Raw genomic sequence first — 16672 nt, 5'->3', positions numbered from 1 at the left:
TTTGAATTCCAGGTAAAAGATTTCTGAGACTCCACCTGTAACCAGGTCACTGGTACCGGATGGGATAATCTCCTCAAATTATTGAACAAGGAGTGGTTCATGAGAATAATTTACTTGAGGAAGTCCCACAGTAATAGTTCTTTTTGAAGAAGTTGCATAATTCTGCTCTAATAGGTTGAACTTTAAGTTAATCTGGACCAAACATCTTTCCTTTTTTATGATTTTTTTTTTTTTTTTTTGCTATTGTTTTCAAACAATCATACGGGCGTACTCACCTCGGAATGTATCAATATTGAAACATTTAGAATACTCACCTGGGAATACAATAAACTCTTATTTGTAATTGATGATCCCAATTTGCTGCTATAGCTAAAAAAATTGAAAAGCCTTTTTTTTTTTAGGAATTATGTTCACAATCTGAATCATAGTTTTAGGGAATTCCTGCAAAGTCAACAATTTTTTTCTCTAAAGATTGGATTTGACTTTGGAAAATATCCAAAAAGTTGTTCAAAATCAAATCTGGTAAATTAAGTATGCAATCACTCACAAACTAAATAATACATATGTTTGTCATTGCTGTTTAAAAAGTTAGATGTATACACAAAATAAGCAGACCTAAAACAGGCCTAAAAGTGGGTTGTAGCAATGATGACACTGCTTAATTAAACATTTGTCTTCCCAAGGTGACTGCTTTGGAGATCCACACACTTGGTCGCATGTGTTAGCTAAACTTGTCAATCTCATAGCTATATTCAGTTGCAATTTCTTTGAATAAACCAGATGTTTCCCTTTCACCTTTCCCCTTCCAGTCTGTCATAAATTTCTTATTCTGAAACAGGCTCATTGTTCAATTGATTCAAAGCATTTTTTGTAGTACCATTACTTTACTATAGTTGATTTTTTTTTAAAGTACAAGTTGCAAGACAAAATATTGCCACCAATAAGGAGTTAGACTACAAATCCAATAGACTTTCATTTGAGCTCTAACTTTATTATTACTAGTTGTGTGATTTGAATGATTTTATCACTTAGGCCTATTTTTATCACTTAGGCCTATTTTTTATTCTGTAAAATGAAGATAAAAATAGTACCTTCCTTAGGTCTTGTGAGGATTAAATAGGATAATAAATATGGGTTTTGCATGTAATATTTGCCATATAGAGAGTGATTAACAAGCATCACTTAGGATAATACCATGTTAGACAGATAGTAAAGTCTTTGAAATACTTAAAATGGAAAAAAAAATACTTAAAATATAAAGAATATCAGGCTGTTTGTGGGAGTTGCTATGAAGATCCACAACTCTACTTTTCAACAGTTTTGAAGAAATTCTGGAAAATATGCATTTTACTAAGTTTACTTTCCTCTGATCTCCCTTTCTCCTCCCCCAACCTAGGACTACATCTATTAGGAGAAGAAAAATGTAAGGAATGGGAATGCCAGTTAATGGAATAAAGGTGTTTTCCATGACACTTTGAAAAACAAAATGAATTAACAATGAATTTATTTTGAGTGAATTATGAGTTAATCACAGATAGTTAAAATGGAATAATCTGGATACTTATTGTTTGATGGAAAGACATTCGATGTAGTAGAAACAAACCTGTCTTGGCTCTCATCTATGATTCTACATAAAGGTCTTAACCTACCTAAGTCTCATTTTTCTCAATGTAATATAGTTAACTCCTGTCTTTCCAGGGAAATATTCTCAAAAATTGGTAAGAATCTAGTAATTACTTTTTCCCCGCTGCACTGTTTTTTTAAAAAATATTTATTTATTTGACAGAGAGAGAGAGAGAGATCACAAGTAGGCAGAGAGGCAGAGAGAGAAGGGGAAGCAGGCTCCCCGCTGAGCAGAGAGCCCGATGCGGGGCCCGATCCCAGGACACTGAGATCATAACCTGAGCCGAAGGCAGCGGCTCAATTCACTGAGCCACCCAAGCGCCCCAAACGCCGCTGCACTTTTTAAAAAGGATTTTATTTATTCTTCTTAGGAACATTGCCAAAGGCAAGGGAAGCAAGGGCAAAAATGAACTATTAGGATTTCATTAAGATCAAAAGCATTTGCACAGCAAAGGAAACAGTTAACAAAACCAAAAGACAACTGACAGAATGGGAGAAGATATTTGCAAATGACATATCAGATAAAGGGCTAGTGTCTAAAATCTATAAAGGACTTAGCAAACTCAACACCCAAAGAACAAATAATCCAATCAAGAAATGGGCAGAAGACATGAACAGACATTTCTGCAAAGAAGACATCCTGATGGCCAACAGACACATGAAAAAGTGCTCCATATCACTCGGCATCAGGGAAATACAAATCAAAACCACAATGAGATATCACCTCACACCAGTCAGAATGGCTAAAATTAACAAGTCAGGAAATGACAGATGCTGACAAGGATGCAGAGAAAGGGGAACCCTCCTACACTGTTGGTGGGAATGCAGGCTGGTGCAACCTCTCTGGAAAACAACATGGGGGTTCCTCAAAATGTTGAAAATAGAACTACCCTATGACCCAGCAATAGCACTACTGGGTATTTACCCTAAAGATACAAACGTAGTGATCCGAAGGGGCACGTGCACCCGAATGTTTATAGCAGCAATGTCTACAATAGCCAAACTATGGAAAGAACCTAGATGTCCATCAACAGATGAATGTATTAAGAAGATGTGGTATATATACATAATGGAATACTATGCAGCCATCAAAAGAAATGAAATCTTGCCATTTGCGACGACGTGGATGGAATTAGAGGGTATCATGCTTAGCGAAATAAGTCAAGCGGAGAAAGACAACTGTCATATGATCTCCCTGATATGAGGAAGTGGAGATGCAACATGGGGGGTTAAGGGGGTAGGAGAAGAATAAATGAAACAAGATGGGATTGGGAGGGAGACAAACCATAAGTGACTCTTAATCTCACAAAACAAATTGAGGGTTGCTGGGGGGAGGGGGGTGGGGAGACGGGGGTTGGGTTATGGACATTGGGGAGGGTATGTTTTATGAAGTGTGTAAACCTGGTGATTCACAGACCTGTACCCCTGGGGATAAAAATATATGTTTATTAAAAAAAATGAATAAATAAAAAAGATTTTATTTATTTATTTGACAGAGAGAGAGAGAGATCACAAGTAGGCAGAGAGGCAGGCAGAGAGAGTGGGGGGAAGCAGGCTCCCTGCTGAGCAGAAAGCCCAATGCAGGGTTCCATCCCAGGACCATGAGATCACGACTTGAGCTGCAGGCAGAGTTTTAACCCATTGAAGCACCCCGGTGCCCCACTTCTTTACCCCTTGTTAATAAAGAACAGAAAACCAGATGCATTTTCTAGGAAGGATGCATTTCTAGGAAGGCATAATTAAATTGGAGTTGACAAGATCTCCAGAGGTATTTCATTACTCAGAGAAATAAGATGACAGTAGAAGGTAGATGACTATTTAGATCATGTATGTTTATGACATATCAAGCCAGGTGATCAAACAAAAATTGGTATCTGGGTGCAAGTTAGTCAACTCCTCTGTGTCTGTCCTTCAACTACTAAATGAGAAAGTGGAATATGAGTGTCCTTTTCAGTCATCAATTATTTGCTTATAGTTAATTTTAATAAAATATAATTCTCTTGGGCACCTGGGTGGCTCAGTGGGTTAAAGCCTCTGCCTTCGGCTCAGGTCCTGATCTCAGGGTCCTGGGATGGAGCCCCACATCCGGCTCTCTGTTCAGCAGGGAGCCTGCTTCCTCTCTCTCTCTCACTCTCTGCCTGCCTCTCCACCTGCCTCTCCGCCTACTTGTGATCTGTGTCTATCAAATAAAAAAATAAAATCTTTTAAAAAATATAGAATTCTCTTATTTGACTAAACAAGACTTTCCCTTCACTGACCTAATTGCATTTGGCATGGAGGAGGACAGAATGTAGAAGGGGTGGAGATATACAAGGGGAGAGATGAAATAAAATTTTTCAATAGTTTTTTTTTTTTTAAGATTTATTTATTTCAGAGAGAGAGAGAGAGAGAGCATACATAGATGCAGGCCAGAGGGAGAGAGAGAGAGAGAGAAAATCCTCAAGCCACTCCCTGCCCAGCAAGGAAGCCCATGCAGGGTCTGATAGGGGGATGGGAGGTAGGGAGGGCTGGATACTGGGACACTGAGATCATGACCTGAAGTGAACCCAAGAATTGGATGCCCAGCCGATTCCAGGTGCCCTGGAAATCTTTCAATAATTTTTTACTGACTACAGCTAATTTTGTGTTAGGGTACAATCTCAAAAAGGGAAAAGTCAAAGTTCTCTAAACGTATTTAGATTTTTTAAAATTTCGTATTTTATGGGAAGAGAAATAAATCGTGAATAATATGCTATGCATAAAATAGTTTATTTAAAAATAAATTTAAACCTGTTAAATTTTAGGTTTTCTCTAACATAGAAAAGACTCCACTGTAAACCAATGGTTCTCACAGCAAGATCTGCAGACAGCACCATCACCTGGGAAATTATTGGGCCTTATCCAGACTTACTGACTCAGAAACTCAGGTGAACCTATGAGTTTATGTTTTAACAAGTCTTCCACAAGATTCTAATGCATGCTAAAATTTGGCAACCACAGGTATAGGCTTGAGCAAAGGATTCTGTACCTTGGCCTTAAGAATCCTTGCACTTTTCCTCTCTCTTGATACCTGGGCACTGCCATGTAAACAGTAGCAAAGTAGCCTATGAAAACATAAGAGATCACATGAAGGAGAGCCCACGTGTCCCAGTGGAGGCCATCCAGACCAACCTACAGTTATCAGCAGCTGGACACAGAAGAGAGCCTGGCCAAAGTCAGGAGAGCCCTCCAGAACCCACAGCTGATGTGTGAGTAATGCCAGCCAAGAGTGGAAGAACTGCCCAGCTGAACCATGGACCCATAAGCAATAATAAACGCTTATTGATTTAAGCTGCTGAGTTTTTAAGTGCTTCGTTATGCAGCAGTCTGTGAACTGATACATCCTACCAAATGTGTAGAATATATACTTTTCCACCCCTTCCTTGAGAACCTTTACAATGATAACATTTTAATGAGGTTAAGGCATCCTGTTATTTGTGAGGTAATATTTGTAAAAATAATTTTAAAGATTGCCAAGTAATTTGTATATACCATTGCTAATTTGTATCCGAGCCCTGCGAAATGGGTATTGTTATTAATCCCATTTTACAGATGAAGAAATTGAGAATAATACGGATTAAATATTCACTCAGTGTCACATTGTAAGTGGTGGAGTTGACAGTGGAACTCATGTATTTTCAGCATCAAAGACCCTATGTCTCCACTCTGGTACACTGTAGGAACTGGAAGGACTATAAATACCTTCTAGGCCAAACCTCTTATTTTGCAGGTTTAAAAAAAAAAAAAAACCTAAAGAAGTGCAATCATTTGGCTAAAGTGATTCACAATACAAACATTTCAATCTTTATGATGCCAAATATTCACCACTGATTGCAAAAATGGAGACACTAAGCAACAGCCTCAGAGTTGTTTTGACCTGGGCAGAGGCATCATTTTTAAATGAGCCTAACAGGCGATTCTGTAAGTAGGCCGTGCATTGTTTGAGAAAGGCTGAGTCAAATTCGTCATGGAGCCAGGACTCAAATTCTGGTGTGATTCCCAGTAAGGTCAGCTTTAAACTACACCAGTGATTTTTGAGAGAGTAGGGAGAAGGATTCTGCCTGGTGATGCAGAATGGGCAGGAGGTGGTATATATAACAGAATCACCTTACAGGCTTTCTCAGACCACCCTGGTCAGACAAGTCCTCTCTCGCTCGCCTCAAGTGGGAAAACTTGCTATAGTAAACTACTGTTATTGGTGGGCTTATGTTATCTTCTCCAGCCCCCAGGTACATGGCGGTTAACAATAACAATAAAGATGGAGAAGTTCCACTGTACTGGGTTACACTGTCTCAATTATTTTATTTGGTTAAATTTACCCTCACGCAATAAAATCTAATGAATAAAGGCTTCAGTGAGAATGGAAACCAGAAGTATTATATTTTGAACACAGTAAGTATATAATGGCAAGCTTGGGTCTTGCTCAGGTAGTTTTATACCATTTCCTAATGGGGGCATGTAGCTTCAACCCCACATTCAGGTGATACTAACCTCAGGGTAAGGGCAATACATAGATCTCTGAGGGGCTGAGACAATCTAAGGGTTTTACTACTTTGACAGTAATTTTCTAGGTCAGAAATATGCTTTGTTCTCCATTTTCCTTTTTACAGGTCTTGTTCATCATCTGTCCTAGGGCTCATGACCTGCCTTTCAACTTCTCTGAAACCACCATCTACCTGCCTGGCTATCTGTCCTTTTATTTGCCATAGGACTGACGTGCCAACTGTGCTTGTGTCCTCTCTGCTCTATCCCTCCCTACATTCTTCCCAAGACACAGATGGAAACCTGTCCTCAGAATGGCAATGCTAGGTAAGGGAACCTCTTGCCTTGTTTCTACATTCAGACACCCAGTGTATTCTTTTCTTTTTCTTTTTTTTTAAGTACTATAGGTTCGGTAACTGCAGTAGTGTCCCAGGTCTTAGAAATGAACTGCAGGATAAAGAAGGTGAAATGTGAGTTACTTGCCCAGTCTTAGAAAGGCAGTGTAGTATAGGCATCCAGAGGTCAGTGAGTTTTTCACTTTTACAGATTTATTATTTTTATTATTGAGAGCATGTGGGGTAGAGGAAGCAGAGAGGGAGAGAGAGAACCTCAAGCAGACTCCCCACTGAGTGGGGAGGAGTCTGACATGGGGCTCAATCTCTTGACCCTGAGATCATGACCTGAGCTCAAATCAAGAGATGGATGGCTAACAGACTTTTTCATTTAAAAAAAAAAATTATGTTTTCCATGGAGCAAAGTTACCCAAAAGAGCTGCTTTATTTGCCTAAGGACACCCCTATATCAATGGACATTCAGAATCATGGTCCAGGAAGAAAAGTTATGTGATGTTTTTACCTTCACTGTGTTAGTCATGTATTGCTCTTGTAACAAATTATCACTAACTTAGTGCCTTATAACAACACAAATCTTTGCAGGTCACAAGTCTGAAGTGGGTCTCATTGGGCTAAAATCACCATGTTTGGAGGGCTGTGTTCCTTCTGGAGGCTTTAGAGAAAACTCTGTTTCCTTGGCTGATGACCCCTTTCCATCTTAAAGCCCACCATGATGAATGGCATCTGTCTCACATTAAATCAGTCTGGCACTGACTCTCCTGTCTCCCTCTTTCCCTTATAAGGACTGTTACGATTACACAGGGTTCACCTGAATAGTTCAGGACCCTCTCCCTATCTTGAGATCATCTGGTTAACAACCTTAAATCCATCTGTAAACTTAATTCCCCTTTGCCATATATTGACAAATCCTGGGGGTTAGGTTATAGATATCTTGGGTGGGGGAGCATTATTCTGACTACCAAAACTACATGGTGAAGAAAAAAGTTTCTCATGCCAAATAAGCATCTAATGCCATCTATTCTCTAGGATTCATAAAGACAAAATACAAAAAAATTTTTCCAGGCTCTTTGACCTAAGGGAATTTATGTAATGTACTGAAACTTCTAAGGTGATTAATAAAGCAATTGTTATGCAGTAGGCTGTATGAATGTATCTTTTTATTTTTTAAAAGATTTTAAATTTATTTGACAGAGAGAGAGAGACACACACAGTGAGAGAGGGAACACAAACAGGGGGAGTGGGAGAGGGAGAAGCAGGCTCCCCACCAAGCAGGGAGCCCTATGTGGGGCTTAATCCCAGGACCCTGGGATCATGACCTGAGCCGAAGGCAGATGCTTAACGACTGAGCCACCCAGGTGCCCCTATTTTTTAATTTTTAAAGAAAATTTACTTATTATTTGAGAGAGAGAGTGGGGGGGGGGCACAGAAGGAGAGAGAGAATCTCAAGCATACTCCCAAAAGGTGGCTCGATCTCATATCCCTGAGATCATGAAGTGAGCTGAAACCGAGAGTTGAATGCTTAACCTACTGAACCATCCAGGAATCCCTGAATGTATCTTTTTAAAAGTGTATCTGGTTCTATGGTTCATCTTCTGTAAGTATTGTTTTATTTTTATTTATTTTTTGAGGGGGGAGAGAGAGAGAGAGAGAGAGAGAAAATGAGTGGGGGTAAGGGCAGAGGGAAAAGCAGACTCCCTACTAAGCAAGGAACCCAACATGAGGATCCCAGGACCCTGGGATCATGACCTGAGCCCAAGGCGGACAATTAACTGAACCACCCAGACACCTCTGTAAGTATTGTTTTTAACCTGAAAGCATCACACCTACATGTATAAGCCAGCCCCCACCAAATAATGGAGATCAATTCGACTGAAATGGGTACAGGTACAAGCAGAAGGAACAGAACAAACAATAGCTTTGTAAAAGTAGAAACATTTTTTTTTTTGCATTCTTATTATAATGTAATAATTATCGTTTCAAACCTTCATCATTTCCTTTGGCTCCAACCCTGAATCCCATCTATGCTGTTGATTTAACAGCCAAGTCAGTGATTTAAGTGCAAGGACTTCTGCATGCTAAATTCTGTTTACAGAATCAAAAGATTTTCAAATGGAAGTGCTTATCTGGAATCTGGAGATGAGATCTATCCAAGTGCACAGAAAATCTTAAGTCTGAGAAGTAACTAAATTACAACACTGTTTTTATTGAGTTCAACATCCGTTTGTTAAAAAAAAATTAAATGTTTCTCTTTTTTTATCTTTCTTGTTCATTTTTAAAAGAAAAATTACTTTATTGATTTTGTAAATATAACACTTGCTCATTATAATGAGTTCAAGTCATGCAGAAAAGTAAAAAGGTTTTTTTTTTAAAAAAAATCACCGCAAATCCCTTTTTACCATTATTAACACATAATACTTGCTATTTTTGTAAGCAGAATGAATTAGAATGAAGCTGAAATGAATTAGAATGGATTGCTAAACTTCAAATAAATATTGTATCCAGTACAGCGCATGTTCATTCTTAAGAGATTCCTGTAAAGTTAGGAAGCGATTATCAAAAACACCAAAATGTTGAAAAGATAGCCTTAAAACCTGCACATTTCAACTGTAGATGGTATCAGCTGTTTCCCTACTCTGAAAGATGAGGACATTAGCTTTTTTTACCTTCTCCCACCTCTTGATCTTGTTATTTATATTATTATTATACCTTGCCAACGTTTATATATTTGTACTGTATTCTTAAATGATTTAAGTATATTTTAGATGGTTTCAGTGCTCACCCAAGACCTTTTTTTTTTTTTTTTTTTAAAGATTTTATTTATTTGACAGAGAGACAGTGAGAGAGGGAACCAAGTAGGGGGAGTGGGAGAGAAAGAAGCAGGCTTCCCACTGAGCAGGGAGCCTGGGATTGTGACCTGGGCGGAAGGCAGACACTTTACCACTGAGCCACCCAGGTGCCCCATCGCCCAGGACCTTTTACTCCTTTCCTCTTTATTTTTTAGTCTGCTTGTAAGTAGCTGGGTTTGATTATCAAGTAATGCCTGTTGTCTGGATTTTTGGGTGGGGGGGCTTGTTTTGTTTTCATTTTGGTGAAGGATGCATAGTGTTCTGTTCCTCAGACTTCTTTCGTGTTTGAAAACATCTGTTCTACTTACTGCTGTTGTATACCAAGTGGACGTATACTTTGTCTATTTTGGATGTTTATATTATTGTTTGATTCTATTTCTTTCCTTCATAATTTATTATATATTTTCCAGTGGCTTCTATTAGTGAATGTTACTGTGAAATCGTGAGACCAGCATGGATATTTTTTTTTGACAATGATTTGCTTTGATTTTTGGGGTGTTAAAAGCATCTCATGCTTTAGTGACGAGTTTTCCCAATCAAAATACCTTGGAATATATGTTACTTTTCAGTCTGTAGATCAAATTGTTGCTTCATTTCAGATAAGTTTCTTCTTCATTAAAAAAAATAATATATATATATATATATTATATAAGGGCACATTGCTGTGTTCTTTTGGGTTTTCTACCTGAGACATAGGAATGTCGCTCAGAATTTGTTAGCCCTCCACTTAGACGAGCTTTGTTCCAATTCCTTAATTTCTTCTTCTTTCATGTATTTGTTATGATCATCTCAGGTCTTTCTTTCTTACTTTTGAAATGTTATTATTATGGGGGTGCCTGGGTGGTGCATTCATTTGGGTGTCAGACTCTTGGATTTGTCTCAAGTTGTAACATCATGGTCATGAGGTTGAGCCAGGGGTTGGGTTCCACACTCAGCATAGAGTTTGCTTGAGATTCTCTCTCCCTCTCCCTCTGCCCCCCCTGCTCATGCTCCTCTCTCTGAAATAAATCTTAAAAAAAGAACAAAAGAAATTTATTATTATTTAATAATTCTGTTTCAGTCTTCTATTTCCTTAGATTTGTAACCCCTCTTTTCTTCATTCTGCTGTTATTAAACTAATTTTTGGAATTTTTGTTTTTTTCTTCTTAAGCTATAAATAGCAAAGCACTTGCAAGGAATTATTTCATTTTCTTGCATTATGTTTTTTCTAGGCTTAGTTCAATACTGGTCTTTCATACACTCTTCCTGTCTTCCTAATTTGTTTGCATTATTGTCTTGCTATTTCTTTTCATGGTGTGTGTTCATGGAGATCTGTCCAGACCTGCATTTCTTTTCTTATAATTAAGATATGTTTTGACAACAATGCAACCTTAACTAAGACCAGTTTGTTTTCTCCTCTTATATGGAGTTTGGTGGCTAAGAATGTATTGTTCTAGATTTTCTCCTCCCAGATCATGAAGGCAAAGGGGGACAACTCAAGATTGTATGAATATCTGGGCTCTGCTGCTACTTTGCACACACTGTGAAAGGTCTTCTCCCAGGGTTCATTATTTCTACTTCGAGGTGATGGGATATCTTATTCTCATTGAAGAATATACTTGGAATTTGGGTATAATTCTGAGTGTAGATCTTAATTCTGAGTGTAAACCTCACTTCTTTCAAGGAGAGAGCCCGCACCATTGCTCATTTCATTGTTTCTTCTCCCCCTTGGCAAACATTTCTAACTACTCCCAAGTCAGAAGAAGAAAAAAACAAAGTTGTGTACTCCTAATGGTACTTTTCCTGTTGGACAAGATCTGTTAGTACCGTATTCTGGTCTTTCCTTAATCAAAAGAGTGCCAAAGGAGATGGAGTGACTTCCCTGATGGGTAATGATATCTCTGATTTGGTGGATAAATCTAATTCTGGATGTTGACTGGTCATGCATTTTGTTCTTACCCTAGACTTAGCCTCTTTGAATTATAAATACAAATATTATATAAATATAATATTTTATAATATAATATTATATAAATATAAATATAATAGCTCAGTTTGTTAAGTGGCTGCCTTCAGCTCAGGTCATGATCCTGGAGTCTTGGGATTGAATCCCACATAGGGCTCCCTGCTTGGCAGGGAATCTGCTTCTCCCTCTGACTCTCCCCCTTCTCATGTTCTCTCTCTTTCTCTCAAATAAATAAAATGTTAAAAAATTCCTTTAAAAAAATATATATATTTCTTCCTTTCTGCCAATACCTTGTGTTTTCATTTTTTCCCCTTCAGAACACATGCCAGAAAGGCCTCCTCAGAGATCTCAACAGTTCAGTTTGGGTGGGAGTGGGGCAGGTTAGAAGTTGATGTTGGCAGACTAATCATGCATGTTGTCTTCCAGAATCCTATACTTACTTCATTTGCCACTCCACTTTTTTTTTTTTTTTTAAATAATCTTGGGCTATGTTCCTTCCCTTGTATATGTGATTCGGTTTTTTTTTTTTTTTTTTTTTTTGGCCTGGGTTTTACTATTATTATTCTGTAATTTATTTTCATTTGGTCATCTTTATGTGCAAGTTTGAAGTCATTTTTTCCTTTTAATTTATTTAATTATTTTTTCAAGTAGGCAATATACAGTACAAAATCTAAAAGACACAAATGTGCATATGGTGTAAAGTAAGTATCCTACCTATTCCTATCTCCCATCTCTATGGATCCTTTCCCCAGAGGAAATCACTGTCATTAATTTCTAGTGAACTCTAGTTTCTAGTAACTCTCAAGAAATGGCATTTGTGTATACTTTTAATTTTCTTTCTTTTTTTTTTTTTTAAAGATTTTATTTATTTATTTGACAGAGAGAAATTACAAGTACACTGAGAGGCGGGCAGAGAGAGAGAGAGAGAAGGAAGCAGACTCCCTGCTGAGCAGAGAGCCCGATGCGGGACTCGATCCCAGGACCCTGAGATCATGACCTGAGCCGAAGGCAGCAGCTTAACCCACTGAGCCACCCAGGTGCCCCTACTTTTAATTTTCTTAAAGCTTTTATTTATTGATTTATTTGACACAGAGAGAGATCACAAGTAGGCAGAGAGGCAGGCAGAGAGAAAAGGGGAAGCAGGATCCCTGCTGAGCAGAAAGCCCAATGCGGGGCTGGATCCCAGGACCCTGAGATCATGACCTGAGCCAAAAGAAGAGGCTTAACCCACCAAGCCACCCAGGTGCCCCTACTTTTTAATTTTTTAATAAAAATAATAACAAACAGCATATGCAACTTTATACTTTTAAAAAACCTTGTGTCTCGAAAGTAGTTCCATATAAAAAACATACAACTGCTGCATTATTTTAAATTGTGCATAGTATTTAATTTTGTATCCATACACAATTATGTAACTCAGACTCAAGATGTAATAACAGGAAGCTTTTGTTTCCCCATCAGCTCCTTTAAAATTTATTTAGTAAGTGTAATCCCTGTCACCCCCACCCCACCACCAGGTGGAAATATGGGGAGATTCCTAGGACACTTTGCTCCCTCTCAGCAAACGGTAGTTTCCTTTGCCATAAATACAGACCGAATTCAGATATCAGAATGCATCGTCTCAGAGATTATTCAAATCTTCTGGGAGGATGGGGAATGACAAGAAATTTAGTTTGATCCCTTTTAGGCTGTATTTATTCATGCTCTTCAGACCAGGCATATGTTTAAAGTTGACCACCCCTGGTGGGCTTCTCAGTGGTTCTCTGCTGGGTCCCACAAAATATGAGATCCTTTTGACATGGGGTAGGTACTTTTTCCTTCAGCAGGCCCTTCCTATCCTGCCTCAACTTATATTTCTCTGGTAGTTCACCCTCCACAGTCATTCAATGACAGGTCCTCTTACCTCTGTCAGTTTCTGGAAGCCCTCGAAGGCCAAACTAAAGATGGCCCTGGCCTGGCTCTTTCTCTTCTGTCTATAGCTTGTCAATAGGGAATCACATCTTTTCACCCTAACAATCTTAGGACTGTGGGTCACTCTTACTACAGAAGAACTTTCTTGGTTTTACCATCAAGTTGTTAGTTAACCTTTTACTTACCCTTTGAACTGCTTATTCCTGTGGGGTGCCCTGCAGGGAACACATCTCAAGCTTTCTCACTGGCCCCGACAAAAGCTCCTTTCTAGTACTCTGCTGAACTATAGTGGCATCAGAGGCAAAAAGAAAATGTGTCCCTCTATATACCTAATCAAAATATCTTCCCATACTTTGAACCAAGGGGAAGGAAGTTAAAAGCTCTTTCCCCTTGCCACCCACCCAAATGACTATTATACATAGAAAGCATCACTGCGGTCCAGTGTGTCTGCATATCTTTTGTCAATCCGTATAAACACAGGAAGGACACAATAGCTGTGCTGCCCAAAGGACTCTTCTGTTGTACAATAATGCAAAGTCATAAAACAAACCACAGCCTACCTCAATTTAAAATTTTGTTATTTTGTTCAATGTGGATTGGTTTTGCATTAATTTTGATTTTAAAAAATCTAGTACTGAATAATTATTTATCTTGATGACTGTGTTTTTGGCATCCCCTTAAAACTTTTTTTTAATAATAGCTTTATTGAGATATAATTCACATATTAGAGAATTTGTATATTTAAAGTATACAACTAGTTTTTAGTATATTTTCTGAGTTTTCAACCATGACTATTTTAGAACATTTTAATTACTCCCCTGGGGGGAAATTATATGTATTAGCAGTCATCCCTCATTCCTCCCCAGCCCTAGGCAGTCAGTAATCTATTTTCTGTCTCTTTTGATATACCCAAGAGAAATGAAGGGAAAACATGTGTCCACAAAAAAATGTTCATTGCAGCATTATTCATACTGTCTTAAAGATACTTCCCTTAAGTTTTGCATTTGGCCCTGCTCTCTCTTTGAGCTAAAAGAGGGAAAATCCCTCCTTCTTTCCTTTTCAAATCAGTGCAGTACTTCCCTCCAAGAAATTCCCTTTACAAAAATCCTCCCTCTTTCCATACTTTGAGCTATTTTTTTTTATAATTTTTTGAGCTATTTTTATAGCTTGATCCAGCTGAGACATCTACTGGTCTTGAAGTTGCCTTTGAGTAGGTAATGAAGAAGTAGTATGGTTAGCACTTTGAGAAAGTATATTATTGTCATTTTAATTTGCATGTATTTTACTATGAGGAAAAGTAAAATAATTTTGTAATTTAAAGGCCATTTGTTTTTCCTTTTCTGTGAAATATCTATCTCTTGCACAGTTTGGGAGACTGGCTTTTTAAAAATTAAATGATAGGAATTAAAGATTCCTATCATATCAATATATTAAATAAATCAAATGATTGTATATAATATGAGTGGCAAATAGTTTTATTGAGTTTGCTTTTCTTAGACTTGGTTTATGATATCTTTTATTATGCAGAAATAGAATATATATAGTTAATTCACATTTTTATATACCATTTTTAAAAACTCATTTTTAAAAAAGATTTTATTTATTTATTTGACAGAGAGAGACAGATCACAAGTAGGCAGAGAGGCAAAGACAGGGAGAGATAGGAAGCAGGCTCCCCATTGAACAGAGAGCCCGATTTGGGCTCAATCCCAGGACCCTGAGATCATGACCTGAGCTGAAGGCAGAAGCTTAACCCATTGAGCCACCCAGGCGCCCCAAAACTCATTCTTTAAAAAGCTTTTTTCACTCAGAACTTTTATGGCTTCCTTTTTTCACAGCACTTTTTAATGCACCTCAAATTTACATCAGTATGGGCACCCGGGAGGGTCAGTCATTAAGTGTCTGCTTCCGCTGAGGTCATGATCCTAGGGTCCTAGGATCCAGCCTCACATGGGGCTCCCTGCTCAGTGTGAAGCCTGCTTCTCCCTCTCATACTCCTCCTGCTTGTGTTCCCTCTCTCACTGTCTCTCTCTGTCAGATAAATAAATTAAAAAACCTTTTAAAAAAATTACCTCAGTATGAGGTATGTAGGCTGGATCCAATATTGTGTTTTCCAGGTATTTATTTCCACACTATTTCCTGTATAATCCAATCTTTTTTTCTCATCTATGATGCCTCCCTTATCATATGTATTTGGATCTATTATTGTTTCATGATACATCCCCCAAACACATATTCATTCTATAATCTTTGTTTAAAAATATTTTATTTATTTGAGAGAGAGAGAGAGAGAGAGAGAAAGAGAGAGAACATGAGCTGGGGAAGAGGCAGAGGTAGAAGAAGGCTCCCAGCCAAACAAGAAGCTGGATGTGGGGCAATCCTAGGACCCTGGGATCATGACCTGAGCCAAAGGCAGCCACTTAACCAACTGAGCCACCCAGATGCCCTTCTAATCTTTTAATTAATGTAGTTTTTTGATACCTGTCTTAATACCTAGGGCTCTTTACCTTGTACTCCTTAATACTTGAAGTGAGTAGGATTCTTTAATACCTTTATTTTTCAGACTTTTCTAGCAGTTCTTGCTTGATTGTTTTTCATAAGAACTTTAGAAGCAGCATGTCAAGTTCTAAAAATATTATCCAATTATTCTTATTGGGATAAAATTAAAACTTAAAAATTAAATTAAGAGATATTAAAGTATTTATGTACTTCAGTTTTACTTAGAACATGGTATGCCTTTCTATATATTTACCTCCTCTTTTGTATCCATTAGTGGCATTTGAATATTTTTCTCATGTAGAGCTAATACTTGTTAATTTTATTCCTGGTGTTTTATCTTTTTCGTTGTTATTTTTATTTGGATCTTTTTATTTTTCTTTTTAAAAAGATTTTATTTATTTATTTCAGAGAGAGAGGCAGAAGGAGAAGCAGGCTCCCTACTGAGCAGTGCAGACAACCTGATGTGGATGGGGCTCATGACCTAAGCTGAAGGCAGCCACTTAAGGGGCTGAGCCATTCAGGAGCCCCTATTTGGATCTTTTTCTTCATTATCTCTTCTAAGTTGTTGTTAGAATGTGTGTAGGTTATTGATTAAATGTCAGTATATTACCTAGTATTTGGAAGGGGTTTTTAGCTAATTTTCTTGGGTTTTCTAGAAACATGATTCTACTCGCCTAGTTATAATGATAATTCACTTTTTACACTTCAATTTTTAGATCTCTTACTCTTTCTGGTATCTACTTGCATTGACTAATGCCTCTACAACGATTCCCCTCTGCATGTCATCATAATTTGCTCTCACTTCCTTCCTCTTCTTGAATGTCACCTTAACAGAGAAAATGTTCCTGACTACTCTATGTAAAATAGCAATGCCTCACCCATCATTACAATTTATCTCAATGTCTCTCTTACTCTGCTTTGGTTTTTGCCCATGGCAGTTATCCCTATATGATATTTGTCTGCTTATTTATTGGTTTTTCCCTAATACTATAATA

The sequence above is a fragment of the Mustela lutreola genome, chromosome 12 (genome assembly GCF_030435805.1).
Source record: "Mustela lutreola isolate mMusLut2 chromosome 12, mMusLut2.pri, whole genome shotgun sequence".
NCBI lineage: Eukaryota > Metazoa > Chordata > Mammalia > Carnivora > Mustelidae > Mustela > Mustela lutreola.
This window is presented reverse-complemented; position numbering follows the sequence as displayed.